Source organism: Aquarana catesbeiana, linkage group LG03 (genome assembly GCF_042186555.1).
Source record: "Aquarana catesbeiana isolate 2022-GZ linkage group LG03, ASM4218655v1, whole genome shotgun sequence".
In the NCBI taxonomy this organism is placed as follows: Eukaryota; Metazoa; Chordata; class Amphibia; order Anura; family Ranidae; genus Aquarana; species Aquarana catesbeiana.
Window position 1 is genome coordinate 84411173 of NC_133326.1, and position 24605 is coordinate 84435777.

At 47.1% G+C, this 24605-nt stretch overlaps 1 protein-coding gene across 1 annotated transcript in view; it reads right to left on the reverse strand.

Moving 5' to 3' along the window:
- Positions 1-13736, reverse strand: part of CCPG1 (cell cycle progression 1) — an 80873-nt gene extending 67137 nt beyond the window's left edge. Inside the window, 1 exon segment of the mRNA XM_073618759.1 lies at positions 13536-13736. The gene's annotated coding sequence lies outside the window, so the exon portion shown is untranslated.
- Positions 13737-24605: the final 10869 nt, after the last annotated feature.

The window sequence follows — 24605 nt, forward strand, 5'->3', positions numbered from 1 at the left end:
AGTGAGTCCAGAACAAATCACTTCAAGTGAATAAATGGCAAGAATAAATATGTAAAAAATATTAACCGCTTGGCATCCGGAGGACGTCATATGACGTCCTCAACTTTCGGGGCTTATATCTGAATGATGTCTGAGGCTACAGACATCATTCAGATACCGGCATTTTCAGCCGGCGATTCCATACACCATAAGAACGATCATAGCGGCTGTTCTGCCGCTTGATCATTCTTACGGGCGGCGGGAGGGGACGTCCCCCCCCCCTCCCGCCGCCCTCCGGTGCTTCTACCGACTCACCTTAGCGATCGGTGAGTCGGACAGCGGATCCGCCGGCGCCGGATGTTCACCATAGAGATTTCCGGCGGACCAGATGGTCGCCGGAGTCTCTATGATCGTTCGGAGGCCGGGCACGATGTTATGACGTCACGCCCGGCCTCTGCATTCAAAAAAACGGCGCCGCTTCGGTTGTGATGCGGCGATCGTTTTATTCTTTTTTTTTTTATTTTAGGCTTCCCAGCCTAGAGATGAGATGTGGGGTCTTATTGACCCCATATCTCACTGTAAGGAGGACTGATCGTGTCATATTCCTATTACAAGGGATGTTTACATTCCTTGTAATAGGAATAAAAGTGATCAAAAAAAAAAAAAATTTTTTAAAGTGTAAAAATAAAAATTTTTAAGTAAAATTAACAATAAAAAAAAAAAAAAAAAATTTTAAAGCGCCCCTGTCCCCGTGAGCTCGCACGCAGAAGCGAACGCATACGCAAGTCCCGCCCACATATGAAAACGGTGTTCAAACCACACATGTGAGGTATCACCGCGAACGTTAGAGCAAGAGCAATAATTTTGGCCCTAGACCTCCTCTGTAACTCAAAACATGTAACCAGTAAAAAATTTTAAAGCGTCGCCTATGGGGATTTTTAAGTACCAAAGTTTGGCGCCATTCCACGAGCGTGTGCAATTTTGAAGCGTGACATGTTAGGTATCTATTTACTCGGCGTAACTTCATCTTTCACACAATGCAAAAAAATTTGGCTAACTTTGCTGTTTTGTTTTTTTTTAAAGCATGAAACTGTTTTTTTTTTTAAAAAAACGCGTTTGAAAAATTGCTGTGCAAATACCGTGCAAGATAAAAAGTTGCAATGACCGCCATTGTATTCTCTAGGGTCTCTGCTAAAAAAACATATATAATGTTTGGGGGTTCTATGTAATTTTATAGCAAAGAAAGGATGATTTTTGACATGTAAGAGCGAAGTGTCAGAAATGGCCTGGATGCGAAGTGGTTAAATTGGAAAAAATATTAAAATAGATGTGTAGTGTTAAAAAAATGGTGATAAAAAGTTCAACTGGATGTGTGTGTATGTATATATATATATATATATATCTCGAAAAATATATAGTCTGTGAAGAGTATCAGTACATCAACTCAAAAATAATAGTGTGATGATTCTTCAGTGCTCTATGCCTTCATCTGTAACCCCCACTCGTGCCCGCACTCACCAGAGCGCCTAACCCCTGCAGGGATAACAGGCGTGTTAGCTGGGATCCAGCAGCGCTGTCCCCTTGTGGTGGATAGCCCTTCGGACGGGTGCCGTAATCTTCGTATATTTCTTATTTAATATATATTTTTTCCCAAGTAAGGGACAATGTTGTTGAGAAGTACAAGTCAGGGTTAGGTTATAAAAAAAAAAAAAAAAAAAATTATATCCAAATCTTTGAAGATCCCTAGGAGCACCATCAAATCTATCATAACCAAAATAGAAAGAACATGGCAAACAGCAAACCTGCCAAGAGACGGCCGCACACCAAAACTCACGGACCGGGCAAGGAGGGCATTAATCAGAGAGACAGCACAGAGACCTAATGTAACCCTGGAGGAGCTGCAGAGTTCCACAGCAGAGACTGGAGTATCTGTACATAGAACAACAATAAGCTGTACGCTCCATAGAGTTGGGCTTTATGGCAGAGTGGCCAGAAGAAAGCCATTACTTTCAGCAAAAAACAAAATGGCACGTTCTGAGTTAGTGAAAAGGCATGTGGGAGACTCCCAAAATGTATGGCGGAGGGTGCTCTGGTCTGATGAGACTAAAATTAAACTTTTTGGCCATCAAAGAAAATGCTATGTCTGGCACAAACACCATCACCACAGTGAAACATGGTGGTGGCAGCATCATGCTGTGGGGATGTTTTTCAGCAGTTGGGACTGGGAAACTGGTTGGAGTTGAGGGAAAGATGGATGGTGCTAAATACAGGGATATTCTTCAGCAAAACCTGTACCACCCTTTGTGTGATTTGAGGCTAGGACGGAGGTTCGTGTGGAAAGGTGTAGATATGGCGCTATTCCTCTATTAGTAGAGAGTCGTAGAATCCTGCACTTAAACCAGAATCGCATAGGGAAAAATCCTTTGTGAAATTAAAAAAAGTGTTTAAATAAAATATAAAAAATACTAAATGTGTTGCACCCCCTTCCTGTTGTAGGGTTGCAATAAATAAGTGTGTTAAATATATTGTGGTGACCGTCTAATGAAATTAGGCACCATTTATAAAAAAAAAAAAAAAAAGTGTCAAAATGAAACTAGCTTGGTGCTAAAGTGTGTTACACCCTCTGTTCAGGGTGTTAGAAAAATGTAAAAAAAAAGTTTGAAAAGATTAAATTGAAAATGTTATATATTAGGTGGTGAATGTATATAAGGGTGCAGTTCCTCTGTGGTCCTCAATCCTATTATGTGCCAAACGACAAATGTTTATGACCCACTGTTGCAATATCTCACCAAACAGGGACATGGCAAACAGAAAGCAAAATAAAAAAAGTAAAAAATTAAAAATAAAGAGTAATCTAAATACCAAACAATGAAATAAATATTTAGTATCCCACTGTGAAAAACAGAGTATAAATGCAGTTCAAACAAAAAAATGTTAAAATTAGTCCATTGATCCAATAATGAAGAAATGAAATAAAGTGATTAGTGCTCCAAAACAGTGTCCGGTGCCTGAACAAAACAATGTTGTATATCCTTTCAAGTGACAGTGGTGCTAGTGATGTTATCCTTGCTGATAATAGATTTGCACTCACCAAATCGCTGGACGGAGGTTCACCTTCCAGCAGGACAATGACCCCAAACACACTGCTAAATCAACACTTGAGTGGTTTAAGGGGAAACATGTAAATGTGTTAGAATGGCCTAGTCAAAGCCCAGACCTCAATCCAATAGAAAATCTAAGGTCAGACTTAAAGATTGCTGTTCACAAGTGCAAACCATCCAACTTGAAGGAGCTGGAGCAGTTTTGCAAGGAGGAATGGGCAAATATCCCAGTGGTAAGATGTGGCAAGCTCATAGAGACTTATCCAAAGCGACTTGGAGCTGTGATAGCCGCAAAAGGTGGCTCTACAAAGTATTGACTTTACGGGCACAAATCCTCAAACAATCCATATTAATTCCAGGTTGTGAGGCAACAAAACACGAAAAATGCCAAAGGGGGGGGGGGGGAATACTTTTGCAAGGCGCTGTATATGCACTACAGCACATTAGTATTTTTTATATGTGTCACTGTATTAATATTAAGCATATTGTGATTCTGTTATGTTTCACGTGAAATGCACTTTTATTGCACTATTGTCACTGTATTTACATTAATATAAGATAGACGTGATTTAATTATGCTGATTTGGTTCTGGTGATTATCAATCCATTGCACTATAGTCACTTTATTTAGTTTATTTTGACATTCAATTTTTTTTTTAATCATTTAAAGACAGCGCAGCGTTTTTAAATATACACACCACTTGTGACCACCAGGTATGCCACCTATGGCCATCAGAGATGCCAATCAGTGCCTGCCAATAAGTAATGCCCATCAGCGCCACCCATCAGTGTACATCAGTGCCACCCATTAGTGCAGCCTCATCAGTGCCCGTCAGTGAAGGAGAAAACATACTTATTTACAAAGTTTTGTAACAGAAATATTTTTGGTCTTTTTTTATTTGACTGAGCAAATAGCATCTGAAAGTCACAAGATTAACAAGCCTTAGGAGGAGTCATCAAGTTGGTTTCTAAATACAGACTATAATTATACCACTAGAGGCTAAACTCTGCACTCCTACAGAAACCGGCTTCCAGGGAGAGGGACATGTCCCAGCATCTTATACAAATATTGAGAACTAATGCATAGGTCATCAAATCAACTTGACTGTTTTTTTTTCCTAACAGTGATGCAATAGCATGAAATGAGCAGCATCCTTAAAGGGCAACTCCACTTTTATATATTAAAAAAAAAAAAAAAAAAAAAGAGCAAATAAAATTAAATATTATATCATATACAACTGCTGCACAAACCATATTGTAATTTAATGTTGTTAAAAATGACCTTTCATTTTCAATCTGCAGCTGCTGTAATTTTCTGTAAACTTCAGTGCAATATGGCTACCTGGATGTTCTGTATACCATTTGTGTGCAGAATGCCTCCAAAAATGACATTTTCTGTTTGTGCGATTGGCTCACTGGATTTTCTAGAAGTCTGCACTAAAATATAAGTCACATTTTGGGTATCCTCAGCAATAGTAATTATATTTTTGGTGAGATACTCTCTAAGGGTTAATTACTTCTAAAGGGTTGCAGACCCTGCAACGTTTCTCATCAGATCACTTAAGAGTGCACCAGGTGAAATCTAATAAACCAGACCCTCCTGTTCCAAAGGACATGGTCAAATGAATAGCTATTCCTTCAGAGCAGAAACAGGTAGAAATCTGCAACAAAGCTGGTCAACCACTTCAACCTCTGCAACATACCAGTACATCAGTCATCATCCTGGTATGTTTTTTTCAGCCAGCAATGCTCTTTGTTGTAAAATCGATCCTAGCAGCCAATTAGCGGCTGGATCACTTTTACAGGAGCTGCTTTTCTCTGCTTTCCTATCCCAACTGAACGTCCCCAATAATCTCTATGGTCTAAGACAGTGGTTCTCAAACCTGTCCTCAAGTACCCCCCCCATCAGGCCATGTTTTTGTGAATTTCTCTTAGGGTCCTTTCACACTGAGGCGGTTTGCAGGCGCTATTAATAGCGCCTGCAAACTGACCCGAAACAGCCGCTGCTGTCTCTCCAGTGTGAAAGCCCCGATGGCTTTCACAATGGGTCAGTGCGCTAGCAGGATGGGAAAAAAAGTCCTGCTAGCAACAGCTTCGGAGCGGTGAAGAAGCGATGTGTATACCGCTCCTTCACCGCTCCTGCCCATTGAAATCAATGGGACAGCGCGGCTGTCGCGCTTTGCGGTGGTTTTTAACCCTTTCTCGGACGCTAGCGCGGGGGGGGTAAAAACCCCCGCTAGCGGCTGAATACCAACGGTAAAGCGCAGCTTACAATAGCGGTGTTTTACCGCCGACGCCGCCCCAGTGTGAAAGGGCCCTTAGCTAAAATAGCTGTCCAAAATACCAATCCATTGACTCGGATTTAAAGCACCTGTGCAAGATAAAGGAAAACCTGCAAACATGGCCTGTTGGGGGTTGAGGGATGTAAACAAGCCATAAGGCCTGGTTCACACCTACCCTGTTTCCCCGAAAATAAGACCTAGTGTGACTGTCGGTGATGGCTGCAATATAAGCCCTACCCCCCAAATAAGCCCTACCCTGTTTCCCCGAAAATAAGCCCTACCCTGAAAATAAGACCTACAAGGACTTTAACTACAGCTTATTTGGGGGGTAGGGCTTATATTGCAGCCATCACCAACAATCACGCTAGGTCTTATTTTCGGGGAAACAGGGTATGAGTTTTTTGATGCATTTTGCAGAAACACACTACAGTCTATTTAACATGGTTTCCTATGGGACACATTCACATCTATGCTTTTTTTCAGCTGCTGCCTTTTTGGAAAGGGTCTAGGACTTTTTTAAATGAAAAACGGTGCCATTTGTGACTGAATATACTTCAATGGAGAACCTGCAGAAAAGCATGTAGTGGGTTTTTGCCAAGTTTTGTGTTTTACGTTTTTTAATCTGCCCAATAATAAACTCGAAAAAAAATAAATAAATGAAAAAGCATAAAATGCAAAACACATAAAAAAAATAAAAAAAAAAAAACACATGAAAAACAAGTGTGCAAAAAGCACTGCAGAAATGGATCAAAAGCAAACTGCATAGGTGTGAACCAGGCCTAACTGGCTTGGGAAAACATTGTATCAAACTGATCTTGGTTTGATCTGATGCTTGTTAAAGAGTTTGTAAACCTCTGGAAAAAAACAAACAAAAAAAAAACTCCTGAAAGACAAAAGGCATAATGAGCTAGTATGCAACGCATACTAGCTCATTATGAAATACTTACCTTAGAATGATGCCCTGAATTAACTTTGGCCCTCAAGTACAGCGTGGACATCTTTCACCGGAGTTTCTCCATGGTTTGCGGCTCTGGCCAATCACAGCGCCGCAGACGCCAGTCACGGCACGACTCCTGAAGAAACGGCATCAGCGGCCTGTTTCTTCAGTGCGCATGCGCCGATGTCGGCAGCAGTGCATATACTGTGCAATTTTAGGAGATATTCAAGGTACCTACAGGTAAGCCTTGTTATAGGCTTACCTGTAGGTAAAAGTGGTGTAACAGGGTTTACATTAAGGACAGGGGAGAGATCTGTGGTCTAATAGACCCCAGATCTCTAAGTAAAGAGTACCTGACACTGTCCATGTCATCACATGTTGTTCATTTCTTGGGATAGCAACAAAGTTGATAAAAAAAATGAATGAGACAGTGTAAAAAAAAAAAAAAAAGAAGTTTAGATTAAAAAATATATATATATTAAAATAAAAATGTGTTTCTTTTCAAAGCCCTCCCGCCCTCCCGTACAAATGTGAATGCATATGTCAGTCCCGCTTGCACATGTAAACAGTAATTGCACCACACATGTGCAGTTCCACCACAAACATCAGAACGAGAGCAATAGTTCTATCACCAGACCTCCTGTGTAAATCGTGACATGCTTGATAATCGATTTACTCGGTGTAACATCTGTTATATTTTACCAAAAATATAATAATATAATAAATTAAAAAGTGCACTTTTTTTTTTAAACTGCGTTTCAAAAACAGCGGCACAAATATTGTGTGACATAAAATATTGCAACACCCACAATTTTATTCTCTAGGGCCTCAGCTAAAAAAAAAAAAAAAAAAAAAAATACATAATGTTTGGGGGTTCTAAGTAACTTTCAAGAAAAATAATGCTGATTTTTCCATATATGTGAGAAGTGTCAGAATAGGCCCAGAGCTAATGTGGTTAAAATCCTTGCAATGTACATTGATCACCCAGATAAGATTATTATTTACTCAACAAAGGTGGAGTTACTCTTTAAGAATTCTAGGCTGCTTCAATTACTGACTTCACAAGCCTGGGGTACATCTGTAGTCAGTCCTAGAATAGGCAATAATAGTTTACTGGTCTTTGTATGTACAGTGACCGTCCTCAGCACATGCACACCATTCAGATACATTTCCTTATTAATCAAAATATTTGTTAACAAAGCTGATGAAATTGTGACTATATTTCTGCAACACTTTGTGTGCTGGGAGGTGAGGAGATTGATTTACTGCACAGGAAACCAGAAGTGAGCACTACGAAAACAAGACAGGGGAACCTGCACTTCCTTGACATTACAGTCTCCAGAGACAAGCTACAACTAGGCTGATGTAACCCAACGTACCCCAAGACAATACTGCCTCAGACAGCCAAGAAGCAACACACATCCAACTGAGCCGACAAACACTTTATATCAGCCGTTCTCACCCCATCTGCCATGAAGGAGCCCTTGAACGAATTATCTGATCTCAGAGAAGCGCTGCAAAAAGTGATAGCTACAGCTCACTGTACATCAGCCACACTACACTGGTGGTCAGTGGAAGTCATATCATGTTACTTGTGATCAATGGGAAGAATGTCCCTTCCATTGGGGGTCAGTGGGATGAATGCCCCTTCCATTAGGGGGGGGGGGGGGTCAGTGGGAGGAATGCCCCTTCCATTGGGGGGGGGGGTCAGTGGGAGGAATGCCCCTTCCATTGGGGGGGGGGTCAGTGGGAGGAATGTCCCCTTCCATTGGGGGGGGTCAGTGGGAGGAATGTCCCCTTCCATTTGGGGGGGGGTCAGTGGGAGGAATGTCCCCTTCCATTGGGGGGGGGGTCAGTGGGAGGAATGTCCCCTTCCATTGGGGGGGGGGGTCAGTGGGAGGAATGTCCCCTTCCATTGGGGGGGGGTCAGTGGGAGGAATGTCCCCTTCCATTGGGGGGGGGGTCAGTGGGAGGAATGTCCCCTTCCATTGGGGGGGGGGTCAGTGGGAGGAATGTCCCCTTCCATTGGGGGGGGGGGTCAGTGGGAGGAATGTCCCCTTCCATTGGGGGGGGGGTCAGTGGGAGGAATGTCCCCTTCCATTGGGGGGGGGGTCAGTGGGAGGAATGTCCCCTTCCATTGGGGGGGGGGTCAGTGGGAGGAATGTCCCCTTCCATTGGGGGGGGGGTCAGTGGGAGGAATGTCCCCTTCCATTGGGGGGGGGGGGTCAGTGGGAGGAATGTCCCCTTCCATTGGGGGGGGGTCAGTGGGAGGAATGTCCCCTTCCATTGGGGGGGGTCAGTGGGAGGAATGTCCCCTTCCATTGGGGGGGGGTCAGTGGGAGGAATGCCCCTTCCATTGGGGGGGGGGGGTCAGTGGGAGTAATGCCCCTTCCATTGGGGGGGGGGTCAGTGGGAGGAATGCCCCTTCCATTGGGGGGGGGTCAGTGGGAGGAATGTCCCCTTCCATTGGGGGGGGTCAGTGGGAGGAATGCCCCTTCCATTGGGGGGGGGTCAGTGGGAGGAATGCCCCTTCCATTGGGGGGGGGGGTCAGTGGGAGGAATGCCCCTTCCATTGGGGGGGGGGTCAGTGGGAGGAATGCCCCTTCCATTGGGGGGGGTCAGTGGGAGGAATGCCCCTTCCATTGGGGGGGGGGTCAGTGGGAGGAATGTCCCCTTCCATTGGGGGGGGGGGTCAGTGGGAGGAATGTCCCCTTCCATTGGGGGGGGGGTCAGTGGGAGGAATGTCCCCTTCCATTGGGGGGGGGGGTCAGTGGGAGGAATGTCCCCTTCCATTGGGGGGGGGTCAGTGGGAGGAATGTCCCCTTCCATTGGGGGGGGTCAGTGGGAGGAATGTCCCCTTCCATTGGGGGGGGGTCAGTGGGAGGAATGCCCCTTCCATTGGGGGGGGGGGGTCAGTGGGAGTAATGCCCCTTCCATTGGGGGGGGGGTCAGTGGGAGGAATGCCCCTTCCATTGGGGGGGGGTCAGTGGGAGGAATGTCCCCTTCCATTGGGGGGGGTCAGTGGGAGGAATGCCCCTTCCATTGGGGGGGGGTCAGTGGGAGGAATGCCCCTTCCATTGGGGGGGGGGGTCAGTGGGAGGAATGCCCCTTCCATTGGGGGGGGGGTCAGTGGGAGGAATGCCCCTTCCATTGGGGGGGGGTCAGTGGGAGGAATGCCCCTTCCATTGGGGGGGGGGGTCAGTGGGAGGAATGCCCCTTCCATTGGGGGGGGTCAGTGGGAGGAATGCCCCTTCCATTGGGGGGGGGTCAGTGGGAGGAATGCCCCTTCCATTGGGGGGGGGTCAGTGGGAGGAATGCCCCTTCCATTGGGGGGGGGGTCAGTGGGAGGAATGCCCCTTCCATTGGGGGGGGGTCAGTGGGAGGAATGCCCCTTCCATTGGGGGGGGGGGGGTCAGTGGGAGGAATGCCCCTTCCATTGGGGGGGGGGGGGGGTCAGTGGGAGGAATGCCCCTTCCATTGGGGGGGGGGGGCAGTGGGAGAAATGCCCCTTCCATTGGGGGGGGGGGTCAGTGGGAGAAATGCCCCTTCCATTGGGGGGGGATCAGTGGGAGGAATGTCCCCTTCCATTGGGGGGGGGATCAGTGGGAGGAATGTCCCCTTCCATTGGGGGGGGGTCAGTGGGAGGAATGCCCCTTCCATTGGGGGGGGGGGGTCAGTGGGAGGAATGCCCCTTCCATTGGGGGGGGGGTCAGTGGGAGGAATGCCCCTTCCATGGGGGGGGGTCAGTGGGAGGAATGCCCCTTCCATTGGGGGGGGGGGGGTCAGTGGGAGGAATGCCCCTTCCATTGGGGGGGGGGTCAGTGGGAGGAATGCCCCTTCCATTGGGGGGGGGGGGTCAGTGGGAGGAATGCCCCTTCCATTGGGGGGGGGGGTCAGTGGGAGGAATGCCCCTTCCATTGGGGGGGGGGTCAGTGGGAGGAATGCCCCTTCCATTGGGGGGGGGGTCAGTGGGAGGAATGCCCCTTCCATTGGGGGGGTCAGTGGGAGGAATGCCCCTTCCATTGGGGGGGGGTCAGTGGGAGGAATGCCCCTTCCATTGGGGGGGGGGTCAGTGGGAGGAATGCCCCTTCCATTGGGGGGGGGGTCAGTGGGAGGAATGCCCCTTCCATTGGGGGGGGGGGTCAGTGGGAGGAATGCCCCTTCCATTGGGGGGGGGGGGTCAGTGGGAGGAATGCCCCTTCCATTGGGGGGGGGGGTCAGTGGGAGGAATGCCCCTTCCATTGGGGGGGGGGTCAGTGGGAGAAATGCCCCTTCCATTGGGGGGGGGGGTCAGTGGGAGAAATGCCCCTTCCATTGGGGGGGGATCAGTGGGAGGAATGTCCCCTTCCATTGGGGGGGGGGGTCAGTGGGAGGAATGTCCCCTTCCATTGGGGGGGGGGGTCAGTGGGAGGAATGTCCCCTTCCATTGGGGGGGGGGTCAGTGGGAGGAATGTCCCCTTCCATTGGGGGGGGTCAGTGGGAGGAATGTCCCCTTCCATTGGGGGGGGGTCAGTGGGAGGAATGTCCCCTTCCATGGGGGGGGGGGTCAGTGGGAGGAATGTCCCCTTCCATTGGGGGGGGGTCAGTGGGAGGAATGTCCCCTTCCATTGGGGGGGGTCAGTGGGAGGAATGTCCCCTTCCATTGGGGGGGGGTCAGTGGGAGGAATGTCCCCTTCCATTGGGGGGGGGGTCAGTGGGAGGAATGTCCCCTTCCATTGGGGGGGGGGTCAGTGGGAGGAATGTCCCCTTCCATTGGGGGGGGGGGTCAGTGGGAGGAATGTCCCCTTCCATTGGGGGGGGGGGTCAGTGGGAGGAATGTCCCCTTCCATTGGGGGGGGGGGGTCAGTGGGAGGAATGTCCCCTTCCATTGGGGGGGGGGTCAGTGGGAGGAATGTCCCCTTCCATTGGGGGGGGGGGTCAGTGGGAGGAATGTCCCCTTCCATTGGGGGGGGGGTCAGTGGGAGGAATGTCCCCTTCCATTGGGGGGGGGTCAGTGGGAGGAATGTCCCCTTCCATTGGGGGGGGTCAGTGGGAGGAATGTCCCCTTCCATTGGGGGGGGTCAGTGGGAGGAATGTCCCCTTCCATTGAGGGGGGGTCAGTGGGAGGAATGTCCCCTTCCATTGGGGGGGGGTCAGTGGGAGGAATGTCCCCTTCCATTGGGGGGGGTCAGTGGGAGGAATGTCCCCTTCCATTGGGGGGGGTCAGTGGGAGGAATGTCCCCTTCCATTGGGGGGGGTCAGTGGGAGGAATGTCCCCTTCCATTGGGGGGGGTCAGTGGGAGGAATGTCCCCTTCCATTGGGGGGGGTCAGTGGGAGGAATGTCCCCTTCCATTGGGGGGGGTCAGTGGGAGGAATGTCCCCTTCCATTGGGGGGGGTCAGTGGGAGGAATGTCCCCTTCCATTGGGGGGGTCAGTGGGAGGAATGTCCCTTCCATTGGGGGGGGTCAGTGGGAGGAATGTCCCTTCCATTGGGGGGGGGTCAGTGGGAGGAATGTCCCTTCCATTGGGGGGGGGTCAGTGGGAGGAATGTCCCCTTCCATTGGGGGGGGGCAGTGGGAGGAATGTCCCTTCCATTGGGGGGGGGCAGTGGGAGGAATGTCCCTTCCATTGGGGGGGGGGCAGTGGGAGGAATGTCCCTTCCATTGGGGGGGGGCAGTGGGAGGAATGTCCCTTCCATTGGGGGGGGTCAGTGGGAGGAATGTCCCTTCCATTGGGGGGGGGGGGGGGTCAGTGGGAGGAATGTCCCTTCCATTGGGGGGGGGGGGCAGTGGGAGGAATGTCCCTTCCATTGGGGGGGGGGGCAGTGGGAGGAATGTCCCTTCCATTGGGGGGGGGGGCAGTGGGAGGAATGTCCCTTCCATTGGGGGGGGGCAGTGGGAGGAATGTCCCTTCCATTGGGGGGGGGGTCAGTGGGAGGAATGTCCCTTCCATTGGGGGGGGGGTCAGTGGGAGGAATGTCCCTTCCATTGGGGGGGGGGTCAGTGGGAGGAGTGTCCCCTTCCATTGGGGGGGGGGTCAGTGGGAGGAGTGTCCCCTTCCATGGGGGGGGGGTCAGTGGGAGGAGTGTGCCCTTCCATTGGTGGTCAGTGGGAGGAATGCTCCCCTTACAGACTAAAATTTTAGAGATTATCAGTGCCGGTGACTACTTACCTGAGAAACTAGAAGCGATGTCCCGAGAGGTTGGTTTTGTGGAGAGGTGTTGGACGCTGTCAGGCAGATCAACCTGCCACTGCTCACTACTCATGAAACCCCTTGCAACCACTGGAGGAACCCTATATAAAGCCTTCTCTCAGCTTGTCAAATGCCCTCTGAATAGCAAACCGAAAGGAATTAGCTCTTCAGGGGGCACTGCATTCCACTGAGTGTAAAAGAGTCCCTTACCCAGTTGTAGAAACTTCCCATCTCTTGCATCTGCTGGATGTCCAGGCAAATCTAATAAATTGACAACCAAGAGGACAACAGAGGTCCTTTCCCTTCCCTCACTGGGTTCCAGATCATTCTAGATCAAGGATATGCAATTAGCGGACCTCCAGCTTTTGCAGAACTACAAGTCACATGAGACATAGCAAGACTCTGACAGCCACAAGCATAACACCCAGAGACAGAGGCATGATGGGACTTGTAGTTTTGCAACAGCTGGAGGTCCGCTAATTGCATATCCCTGTTCTAGATGATCTGAATTGTCACCGACACGCAGAAAACACGAGGATGAACCTGTATGGGGGGAACCTGTAGGCCATCTACAGAGGTCATCCACTGGGCCGTCATCATATGTTCTGCATCACTTAGGGCCCATTCACACGTGGACCTTCCCAAAACACACCAAAACCACGTGTTACGCTCGCGGTGCCAATAAATGTTAATGGCACGCCAAACGCGGCTGGCAAATATGCGCCGACCAGGACGCAGCACAACGCCCCATCAGCTACTTTGCTGCGTTTTCACACACAAGCCAAGTGAAGGGCTGCCTATGTGGTGGTGCGCTCAGTGCGGTGTACAGGTGTGAATGAGGCCTGAGCAGGTGAAGTCACAACTCCTGATGGCAGTGCAGCCCCCCCTCTATTCTCCATAGGAGGTCAGCAATGGCCGCCTTCACACCTGACTGGCTGCAACCTTTCCATGGACAACCACATCCAGGCCTCCCTCCCCATGATCATCTATGACAGGACAGCCCATACACAGAGGACCCCCCCAGTGTGATGAGCCCCTCCCCTCCCACCACAACAGCTATTTACCGCTGTCAGCCAGGCCGGCCCCGGGGAGCCCCAGGCCTCGTGTTTACATGTGCCGGGATGGCAGACTCCCGTCCTCCGCACGCCGCTCCGGGTCACCTCCAATCCCCCAGCGAGTGACGTCTGTATAAAAACAACTGCGCTGCCACCCGCTCACCAGACAGCTGACAGGGGGGCGTGTCCTCACACCGCGGGGTACGCCGGGAACTGTAGTCCCGCCCCGCCTACCTGGCTCTGGATGTCAACAAAGAGGCGGAGCAAGGCGGGCCGGCTGGGGTTGCTATGGGGACGGCTGGATATACAGCACAGAGATAGACGGTGGACGGCGACACAGGTAATGGGACTGGAGGGGGCTCTGCTGTTCTCATACATTACAATCCATATTATATTATATTATATTATATTACTATCCTAACACTCTCCATACACAGTGAAATCATTGGTATTCTTTGTGTGCCGTGTTTTGCCCCGTGTAGGGCTCATTCACACAGGTGACGCTGGGAGAAGATCCTGCGTAAATTACGCACCTAAAGCCCCATTAACCATGTCACCTCTGGAAGATTTACCCCCTTCCTGACCAGGCCATTTTTTGCGATACGACAATGCGTTGCTTTAACTTACAATTGCGCAGTCGTGCGACACTGTGCCCAAATAAAGTGTATGTCCTTTTTTCCCCACAAATTGAGCTTTCTTTTAGTGGTATTTGATCACCTCTGTTTTTTTTTTTTTGCGCTAGAAACAAAGAAAGAGCGACAATTTTGAAAAAAAAAAAACAATATTTTTTTACTTTCTGCTATAAAACCTATCCAAAAAAAAATCTAATTTCTTCATCAGTTTAGGCCAATATGTATTACATATTTTTGCTAAATAAAATCACAAATAAGCGTATATTGATGGGATTGTGCAAAAGTTTTAGCGTCCAAGAAATAGGGGATAGATTTCTGAAATGTTTGTTTATTTATTTTACTGGTAATTGCTGCGATCAGTGACTTATAGAGGGACTGCAATATTGCGGCGGACATATCAGACACTAACTGACACTTTTGACACTTTGTGGGAACCAGTGACACTAATAAAGCGATCAGTGCTAAAAATCTGCACTGGTACTGTACTAATGACACTGTCTGGGAAGGGGTTAACATCAGGGGCAAGCAAAGGGTTAAATGTGGGAGTTGCTTTTACTGGTGGAATGCATGGATTGGTGTTCCTGGTTTAGGGCCAGTTCACACCACATGCAGTCCAGTGCGTTTTTTTCAAAAACACATGGAAAGTAGGTTATATGGTTTCCCATAGTATAGTTTACACCAGTGCAGTCCAGCTCCAGAAAAAAAAGTAGAACATGCTGCATTTTTCCTGCACTGGACTATACTGGAACGCACCCAAAAGCACCAAAAACGCACTGGAACACACATGTCCTTAATGAGGCTGCATTCACACCTGAGAGTTTTCAGCTCATAAAACGCTGGTAAAACGCCCCAAAAAGGCCTGAAAAGCGCCAAACAAGCAAAATCCCATTCATTTCAATGGCACTTGTTCACAAGCGTTTCGTCACCTGAAGCAAAACGCCTGAAAAACACCCTAAGCTCAAAAAAGAACATGAGCTTCCTCGGGGCAGATTACAGGCGTTTTTCTGCCTCTTACATTGGTGACCTGAACAAAATCGCGGCAAAATTGTGGTGAAAATGCATTAAAAAACGTGCGACTTTGAAACGCTCAGGTGTGAATGCAATCTAAAAGGTTAAGAAAAAAGAGGGGGGGGGGGGATGCACTGGACTGCATCAAAAATGCACAAAAATGCATGAAAAACAAGCATGCAGAAAAGCATGTGGAACGCACCCAGACTGCGTTTCTATGGTGTGAACTGGCCCTTACAGAAACACAGGATCCATGCCTTCTGTACTGACAGAACGGCAATCTGCCTCGTTTACATAGGCAGACTGCCATTCTGCCTGTGTACAGAATGATCAGCGGGTGCCGGCGGACATCGGGTCCAGGGGACCCGCTGTGTAAAACTTTACACAGCCGGAGCAAGCCGCTGGCAGCGCGCCCTCATGCCTGATACCCGGAAGTGCAGGATCAGGTATATATACGTGATCCTGCGCAGCATGGCCAACCTGTAGTAATAAATGTGCTATGGGGCAGTCAGTGAGTGGTTAACATATGCATGCCGTCAGAATGTGCATTTTTTTTGTGCAACACATATAGGAAGTGGGCTGCCCTATGCACAACAAATGCGCCAACAGAGGCTCCCGCAGCTTTTCAGGCATTGAGCTTTGCATTTTTTTCTACCATGCGTTTTTTCCACGCTTGCGAAAAACACATTGGTTGGCTGTATTTAGAGTGGCATTAAAGTGTTATTAAACCCACAGCAGTAAAATCAGTCTACAGTAAAGCATGTTTGTTATACTCGCAGGATTAACCTAAGGGGTTAATCCTGCGCATTGTGTAAAAAGGCTGTTTGATCCTGTCTTCTCTGATCCCCCCTTTCTCCACTGTCCCCAATCCATCTCCGGATAGTACAGAGCCTTGTGGGTACTCTGAACATACTCAGTTTGGTGTGTATTGCTAGATAGGTTTTTTTCTCCTTGGGAGGGGGAATGTGATCAGCACAGGGCCAATCAGCATCATCCAGACAGAGGGTCAGGGGTCCTGCAGCCTTATAGGACAGTCAGAGGAGAATGAAAACTCCTCCTACACGTTTTAACCAGACACTAATAGAAGTAGCAAGACTGCTATATACTGGTGATGAGAAAAGGTATTTAGCAGTTTATATTTCCTAAAATAATTGCATTTTCAAGTTCTGTGTACTCTGGGAGACCACATATAGTGAATGCAGGGTCCTGGGTTTAGTAACACTTTAGTGCCCCATTCACACCTGCACATTCCAGGAAAGCGCACAAAAAAATGCCACAAACACACATCAGGTTTACAGTGCCATTAATTGTTAATGGCATATCAAACGCAGCCAGTGAACGCACATATTGTCACACAAGACATGCAGTTAACAAAAGCACTAGTCTCAGCACCTGGAAAAGGTGGAGGAGCTTCTTTGGCATCTTTATGATGCGTAGGACAGCCCATTCAAGGTGTAGCACTGACATGCTTTTTTTTTTTTTTTTGCACAACAGCGTAAGGGCAGCCCATTCATTCCCCCTAAAGCCCCATACACACGATCAGACTTTCCGACGGGAAATGTTGGATGTCAGGCTGTTGTTGGAAAATCAAACCGTGTGTATGCTCTATCGGACAATTGTTGTCGGACTTTCCGCCAACAAATGTTGGCTAGCATGTTTTCAAATTTTCCGCCAACAAATGTGTGTTGTTGGATTTTCCGATCGTGTGTACGCAAGTCCGTCGGACAAAAGTCCAAAGTACAAACACGCATGCTCGGTCTTGTAAACTAGCGTTTGTAATGGAGATTTAACATTTGTGACGTGGCAAATTATGAAATCACCAAATGCAGCGCACAATTCTCTTCTTCTTTAGGCCGGGTTCAAACCTATGTGAATTAAATGCGGGTTTCCCGGCATCCAATTCACATAGCAGGAGAATGTGACCGGCTCCCTATAGAGCCGGTTCACATATGTCCGTTGCGGCTGTGAAGCGCACTGCACAGAACCATGTGCGTCTTTGGCTCTGCTTCAGGGCCGAATTCAGGCATAGATTCGGCCCTGATTCGTCCCTGAAACGGGGAACAATCCACGGCCGGTTCCAGTGTGAACCCGGCCTTAATGGGAAAATAATGAAGCTGCTTTGCTGGTGATACTCATGGAGTTATTGCAAACAAATTTTCAATGGCTTTTTTTTCTAGTGATATCAAGAATAATATTATTATGTTTTGTTTTTTTTTTTTTATTTGTGCAAGTTACCACAACACCATTATCCCCTAGTTTTTAAGATCAAAGATACAACTATGTTGGGGTCCCTTGTTAATTTTACATTTTATTTTTTAAAATGTAACTGCCTACTCCCAAACTGTCATTTGAAGTAAAACACATAGCCAAGTATTAGTCTCCACAATTTTTATATTGTGCATTAAAAAAAAAAAATAGCAATAAAAAGCAATAACTCCAAGGCCAATAATAAATAACACGTTATCTCCTCTGATTCCGCAATGTGTCTGGTTGACGAACGGCCATTCAGAAACGAACTGAAAAGCACGAATTAAAAAGCGCAAACTGAAAAGCGCGAATCAACACTCACCAAACTTCTACTAACACGAAATTAGCAAAAGGAGCCCAAAGAATGGAGCTGAAAAACCACGTAGTACACTTTAGCCGCGTACACACAGGCAGACTTTTCGACCGGACTGGTCCGACGGACTTTCAACTGACTTTTGACGGACTCTCGAACGAATGGACTTGCCTACACACGATCACACCAAATTCCGACGGATTCGTACGTGATGACGTACACCAGACTAAAATAAGGAAGTTCATAGCCAGTAGCCAATAGCTGCCCTAGCGTCGGTTTTTGTCCATCGGACTAGCATACAGACGAGCGGATTTCTGGGTCCGGCAGAGTTACGACGTAAAGATTTGAAGCATGTTCCAAATCTAAAGTCCGTCAGATTTTCGACTGGAAAAGTCCGTTGAAGGTCCGCTGAAGCCCACAAACGATCGGATTGTCCACCGGACTCGGTTCATCGGACCAGTCCGGTCGAAAAGTCCGACCGTGTGTACGCTGCATTTGAGGCTAATAAGAGCCTTAGCTGTGTTTAGTAGGTGAGGGATGAGTGAGCGTTTGAAAAAATGCCAATGGGCTCCCTAGTAGCATGGAAGAGGATGATCCATGGGTCGTTGGGCCGTTGGGGAGGTTCCCTAATCGAGGGTAGTTATTCTCACTGTCGCTCCATTGTGGGTGATGGAGAGTGTGGCAGGATATCTCCATTTGTGGCAAATTTTGTGGTTACGCAGTGCTTTGGTAATAGTTGGCAAGTTTCTTCACCATTGTAGAGTATGCTGTGAGAGGTTGGAGAGCAGTTGAATCGCAGAAAAACGCTCCTGGAGGCTGGCTGCTTGGCGAGACACAGAAATAATCATCTCTTTAACTTGGAAGAAATGCAATCTCAGTAGCACATCTCATGGTACATTGTCGGGGAGGAAAGAGGGCTTAGGCAGTCTATGGATCCTGTCAATAGCTAGATCCAGGTTTGTCAGGGATGGGACCAGGGAGGAGAATAGGTCGTGGGCAAACTGTTGCAGCTGGGAGTCAAGCACAGACTCAGGAACCCCTCTAAGCTTAATGTTATTTCTTCAGATGTACGTCAGCAGAATGGCACAGGCAGGCAAATTGGCGTACCTGTACATCCCTTTAATTTTGCCGCCTATCCAGCGCACGCCGCATGCCGCAGGAGCGTGCCCGCTGGTCCAGGAAACTTGATGTTTGCCGGCAGCCCACAATTGTGGTGTGAAGAGGTAGAACGGGGAGATGTAAAAAAGGCATTTCCCCGTTCTGCCTAGTGACATGACAGGGAGCTACAGTGATCGCTGTCATGTCAGTGGAAGCCCATCTCCCCCACAGTTTCCCTAGGACACACTTAATCCCTTGATCGCCCCATAGTGTTTAACTTCTTCTCTGCCATTGTCATTTACACAGTAATCACTGCATTTTTATAGCACTGATCGCTGTATAAATGACAATGGTCCCAAAATGGTGTGAAAAGTGTCCGATGTTTCCGCCATAATGTCGCAGTCACAATAAAAATCGCATTACTAATAAAAAAAATAAATAAATAATAAAAAGGCTATAAATCTATCCCCTATTTTGTAAACGCTATAACTTTTGCGCAAACCAATCAATATACGCTTATTGCGATTTTTTTTTTTACTATGTAAAAAATATGTAGAAGAATACATATCGGTCTAAACTGAGAAAAAAAAATATTTTTTTATACATTTTTTGGGGATATTTATTATAGCAAAAAGTAAAAAATATTGCTTTTTTTTCAAAATGGTCGCTTTTTGTTTTTGTTTATAGCGCAAAAAATAAAAACCACAGAGGTTATCAAATACCACCAAAAGAAAGCTCTATTTGTGGGAACAAAAGGACGTCAATTTTGTTTGGGTGCAACGTCACACAACCGCGCAATTGTCAGTTAAAGCGATGCAGTGCCGTATCGCAAAAAGTGCTTTGACCAGGAAGGGGGTAAATCCTTCCGTGGCTGAAGTCGTTAAGGTAAAAATCTCTAAAGTGATTGTAAAGGATCGTTGTTTTTTTTAAATAACAAACATATCATACTTACCTCCACTGTGCAGCACAGAGTGGCCCCGAACATCCTCTTCTGTGGTCCCCCAGTGGCTCTCGCGGCTCCTCCCCGCATCAGATAACCCCCTAGGAGAAGCGCTCTCCTGAGGGGGTTGCCTTGTGGGCGCACTCCTGAGTCCAGCATTTACATCCACAGACATGATATGCTCTCTATGAAGCTGGTCACACATCTCCGGGGCGGCTGCAGAGTGGATTGTAAAAGGGTCCTGTGCATCTTTGGCTCCGTCAGGCCCAAATTTTTGCCTGAATTCGGATTCAGGCAAAAATTCGGCCCAGATTCATCCCTGAAACAGAGAACAGGGACGCATTGGACCCCTGCTGTGAGCTGTATCCGATTTAAGTGTGATCCTGGCCTTAAACTTTGTCAGCTGTGTAACTTAGCTTAGGGAGAGAGATATGCATTTGCAAAGTTAGTTAGATCTAACCTTTACCGCCCAATCAAGTCTAATGTACAGGCGGTGCCCGCTGCATAGTTTGACAAATGCTGGAGAAACAAATAGAAAGGAGGGATATGCATTTGCAGTTAGCTAGATCTGATCTAAGATTTAAAATCTTCCCAGCTGGCCAGTGAGCTCACAGTTCATGTAATGCCATGACTCAAGTCACTTTATTTGATGGCCCATTAAAAGGCAGAGAAGCTGGCTTTGGAGTTTGGGCCTCATTTGCATGGTGGTGCATAGACCAGCTTGTAAGATTGTAGAAAAATGGCTGCGTGGCATCATAGTAGGAGAAGGTCTCCTAAAGGGAAGTGCTACAGGTAAGTATATTCTTACCTTAAAAAATGCTTAGCATGGTGAGAAGCCCCACTAATTATACATTTACTATAAGTATGCATATCTTTTTCATAAGTTTTCCTTACCTTTACCGTTAATGTTGGTTGGATAAAAAGGAATGACTTTGTATTAGGGTTGTCCCGATACCACTTTTTTAGGACCGAGTACAAGTACCGATACTTTTTTTCAAGTACTCGCCGATACCGATTACCGATACTTTTTTTTTAATGTCACGTGACAGTGTTTTTTTTTTCATTTTTTTTTTTTTTTTAACAGTGCTTGCTTTTTTTGGGGGGGGGGGGGAGGGGGTGAACGTTGTATGTGTGTGTTATTTTTTTTTTTTTACAATTTTTATTTTTTACAATAATATTTCTTTTATTCTTTATTGTTTTTTTTTTTTTTTTAATCAGCCCTTTTGGGGGGCTTTGGTGAGATATCAGGGGTCTTAACAGACCTCTGATATCTCCCCCTTGAGACAGAGAAAGAGACAGAGGATAGAGAATCCCCAGTCCCTTTCTCTGCAGCCTCAGCTGCACTGACAATGAATGGAGAGAAGACCGCAGCTTCTCTCCATTCATAAACTGACACATCGTAATCACAGAAGATTACAATGTTTCAGTTATGTGAATGGACAGAGTCAGCTGACTCTATCCATACACAAAGGAAGGAGGGGGAGGACGGAGGAACTGAGGGGGAGAACGGAGGGGACAGATAAGAGCAGAACGGAGGGGACAGCTGAGAAGGACAGAGGAAAGGAGGGGGCACGGAGGAGGATGCAGTGACAGTCAGCTGTGAGCGATCACCGCTGTCTATCACTAAAGCTGGTGAAAGCCGCTGGGGGAGAATCTTGTAACTCCCCCACGCGCCGATCACAGCTGACAGTCAAGGTATCGGGGGAGGCATCGGGAGCATTTGCCCGAGTACAAGTACTTGGGCAAATGCTCGGTATCGGTGCCGATACCGATACTAGTATCGGTATCGGGACAACCCTACTTTGTATTTGATGATCAATATCTGAACAGTGCATTCTTCTCCTTCGGTTGTTATAACAATGCATGCAAAGTTGTTTCTTTTTCTAAATTGAATGAAATTATTGATCAGCTGCCTATCAATCTTATTTCACAGATAAAAAACATGTCTTCCTTCAAGGGCCAAACACCAGCTTCAGAAAATGACAAAGAGCAGACCAAGGCAACTTGTACAAATCCTGGTAATCCGATATTCTCCTGCACAACAAATCCAAAGATCTCTTCCAGCAATGTATTCCAGGCCAAACCAGTGAGCATCCTGTTCAAAACAACCTCTGGTGAATATGGCGCCCTGCATCCCACCTACGAGATGGCTCCATGTTATCACTACCCTGTGTCTCAGAAGTTTTCCGAACACCTGGGTACTTGTGGGATGTACCGAAATAACTCGTTAAACACGGGCGTCGATAGGAACAAAGTACATGACTGTATCAACCTGCACAACACTTTATAGCCAAGTGTTATAGTACAATAGCGAGATTGGCGATTGTAAACCTAAATACCAAGAAATATGAAATATAATAACCAAAGAATGACTTCTGTAATAAAACATTTTGCTGTACCTCACATTGTATGTCATTTTGAATAGAATAGGGAATGGTTAACGAGATGTCTTTCCACTTACTGTCCTGTAGACACAACAAGAAGTGAAATGAAATTTCTCCAAATAATACAATTGTCACAGAAACAGGTGTCCCTATTGGAATATAAACCTTCTATTTCTGTTCTGTTGGATTTTTTCAAATTTTTTTTTCCCAATCATTTTTATTGGTTTATCAAAAATTGCATGGAATAACAAACATTTGAAGCAAAATAAGAAAAAACAAAACAAAATACAAAGTACAGAGTACAAAGAATTCCAGTACAGCTTAGAAACAACTGCATTGCATAATCTAGTGCAGGGATATGCAATTAGCGGACCTCCAGCTGTTGCAGAACTACAAGTCCCATGAGGCATAGCAAGAGCAAAGAATGACACCTAGAGGCAGAGGCATGATGGGACTTGTAGTTTTGCAACAGCTGGAGGTCCGCTAATTGCATATCCTTGATCTAGTGGTAAAACTTTACTTATTCCTTTTTTAATATACTCCATGACTTGGCAAAGGTGGCATATTGCAGGTCATTGATTGCCAGGAGGCGTTCAAAAGGTAAAGATTTGGTCCACCATCTTCACCACATCAGAGAGGTTTGGGGTGAGATTAGATTTCCAATTTCGTACCACTAATGCCGTGTACACACGACCAGACTTTTCGTCGGACTGAACTCCAAAGGACTTTTCGATGGAGTTCCGACGGAGTTCAAACGAAACGGACTTGCCTACACACAATCACACCAAAGTCCTATCATTTCGAACGTGATGACGTACGACCGGACTAGAATGAGGAAGTTCATAGCCAGTAGCCAATAGCTGCCCTTGCGATCTTTTTTGTCAGTCGGACTAGCATACAGCCAAACGGATTTTTCGATCAGACTCGAGTCCGTCGTAAAGATTTGAAACATGTTCTATTTCTAAAGTCCGACAGATTTTTCGACAGAAAAGGTCCGATGAAGCCCACACACGATCGAATTGTCCGACGGATTCGTTACGTCGGACCAGTTCGGTCGAAAAGTTTGGTCGTGTGTACACTGCATTAGAGATGGGCTGCAAGCAAAATATGGTAACCACAGATTGGAACTCTGCTGGATATAGATCTATTCCAATGTTGAGTATGGCTAAGGCAGGGTCAGGTTTTTTAAGGATCCCAGTGCAATGGGCGAATAATTGGAAGACTTGTTTCCAAAAGCTGGTGAGATTGGGGCATTCCCAGACAGTGTGAGGAAGGTTTCCTACCTCTCCACAACTACGCCAGCATATAGGGGGATAAGGAAGGAGAAAAGTTGGCCACTCTAGCTGGGTTATAATACCATCTATTGGTGATTTTTAGAGCTAACTCTGAGTGGTTAGTGCAATGCAAGGCTTTAGAAATTGATTTTATGGCGATTTGCCATTAAGAGGGAGTGATAGGGATATGGAGGTCTCGTTCCCATAATAGCATAGCTTTGGTTTTATTGAATGTAAGCTTATCCTGGAGGGTAGAGTAGAAAAAGGAGATACCTCTTATGTTGGGCTGAACTTGGGTGAAGAAGTTCCAGGCTTTAGGAGGGAGATTTAGTTTGGGAGGAGGATGTTTAGTAAGGAAGTGGAGTATCCTAAGTGCCGGTTCACACTAGACGCGGCACGACTTGCAGGTCGCCTCACCGAGGCGACCTGCACACGACTGCCGGGGCGACTTGCAAGACGACTTCTGTATAGAAGTCTATGCAAGTCGCCCCCAAAGTAGTACAGGAACCTTTTTCTAAGTCGGAGCGACTTGCGTCGCTCCTATTAGAACGGTTCCGTAGCACAGAACGGGAGGCGACTTGTCAGGCGACTAGGTCGCCTGACAAGTCGCCCCTGTGTGAACCGGCCCTAAAGCACGTAAATCTTAGTTGGGCAGGTGTGCCATACTTTTATTCCAATTCTTCCAATTTAAGGGGGATGTCTACATTCAGGAGGTCAGATACTTCTGATATACCATATCGGGTTAGAGCTTTAGTAGAATGAGACGGAATTAGGAACTCAACGATATGTATTGGAAGAAGGGGGGCAATGGATGCTCCTTTTTCCAATTTGGGGGAGTTAAGGTACCTCCATGCCAATAAAGAAGCCTGCATTGGTAAGGGTAGAGGTGGAAATTCTTTTCCTAGCCAGCTGTCGCTCAGGACTCAGGAGGAACAGGTATAGATTTCTGTTGGGGGTACAGGATGCATCTAATTCTACCCAAGGAGAGTGGTTATTGTGAGGAAACCAGAGTTTAAGTTGATCTAGTACAGTAGCCCAATAGTAGTCCTTTAGGTCCGGAAGACCTGCACCACCTACAGATTTGTGTTTGATCAGGCCTGACTGTGGGCATCTGGCCCTTTTCCCTTGCCATAAAAACTTCTGAATGGTACCCGACAAGGCTTTGAAGTAATGGTTCGGTATG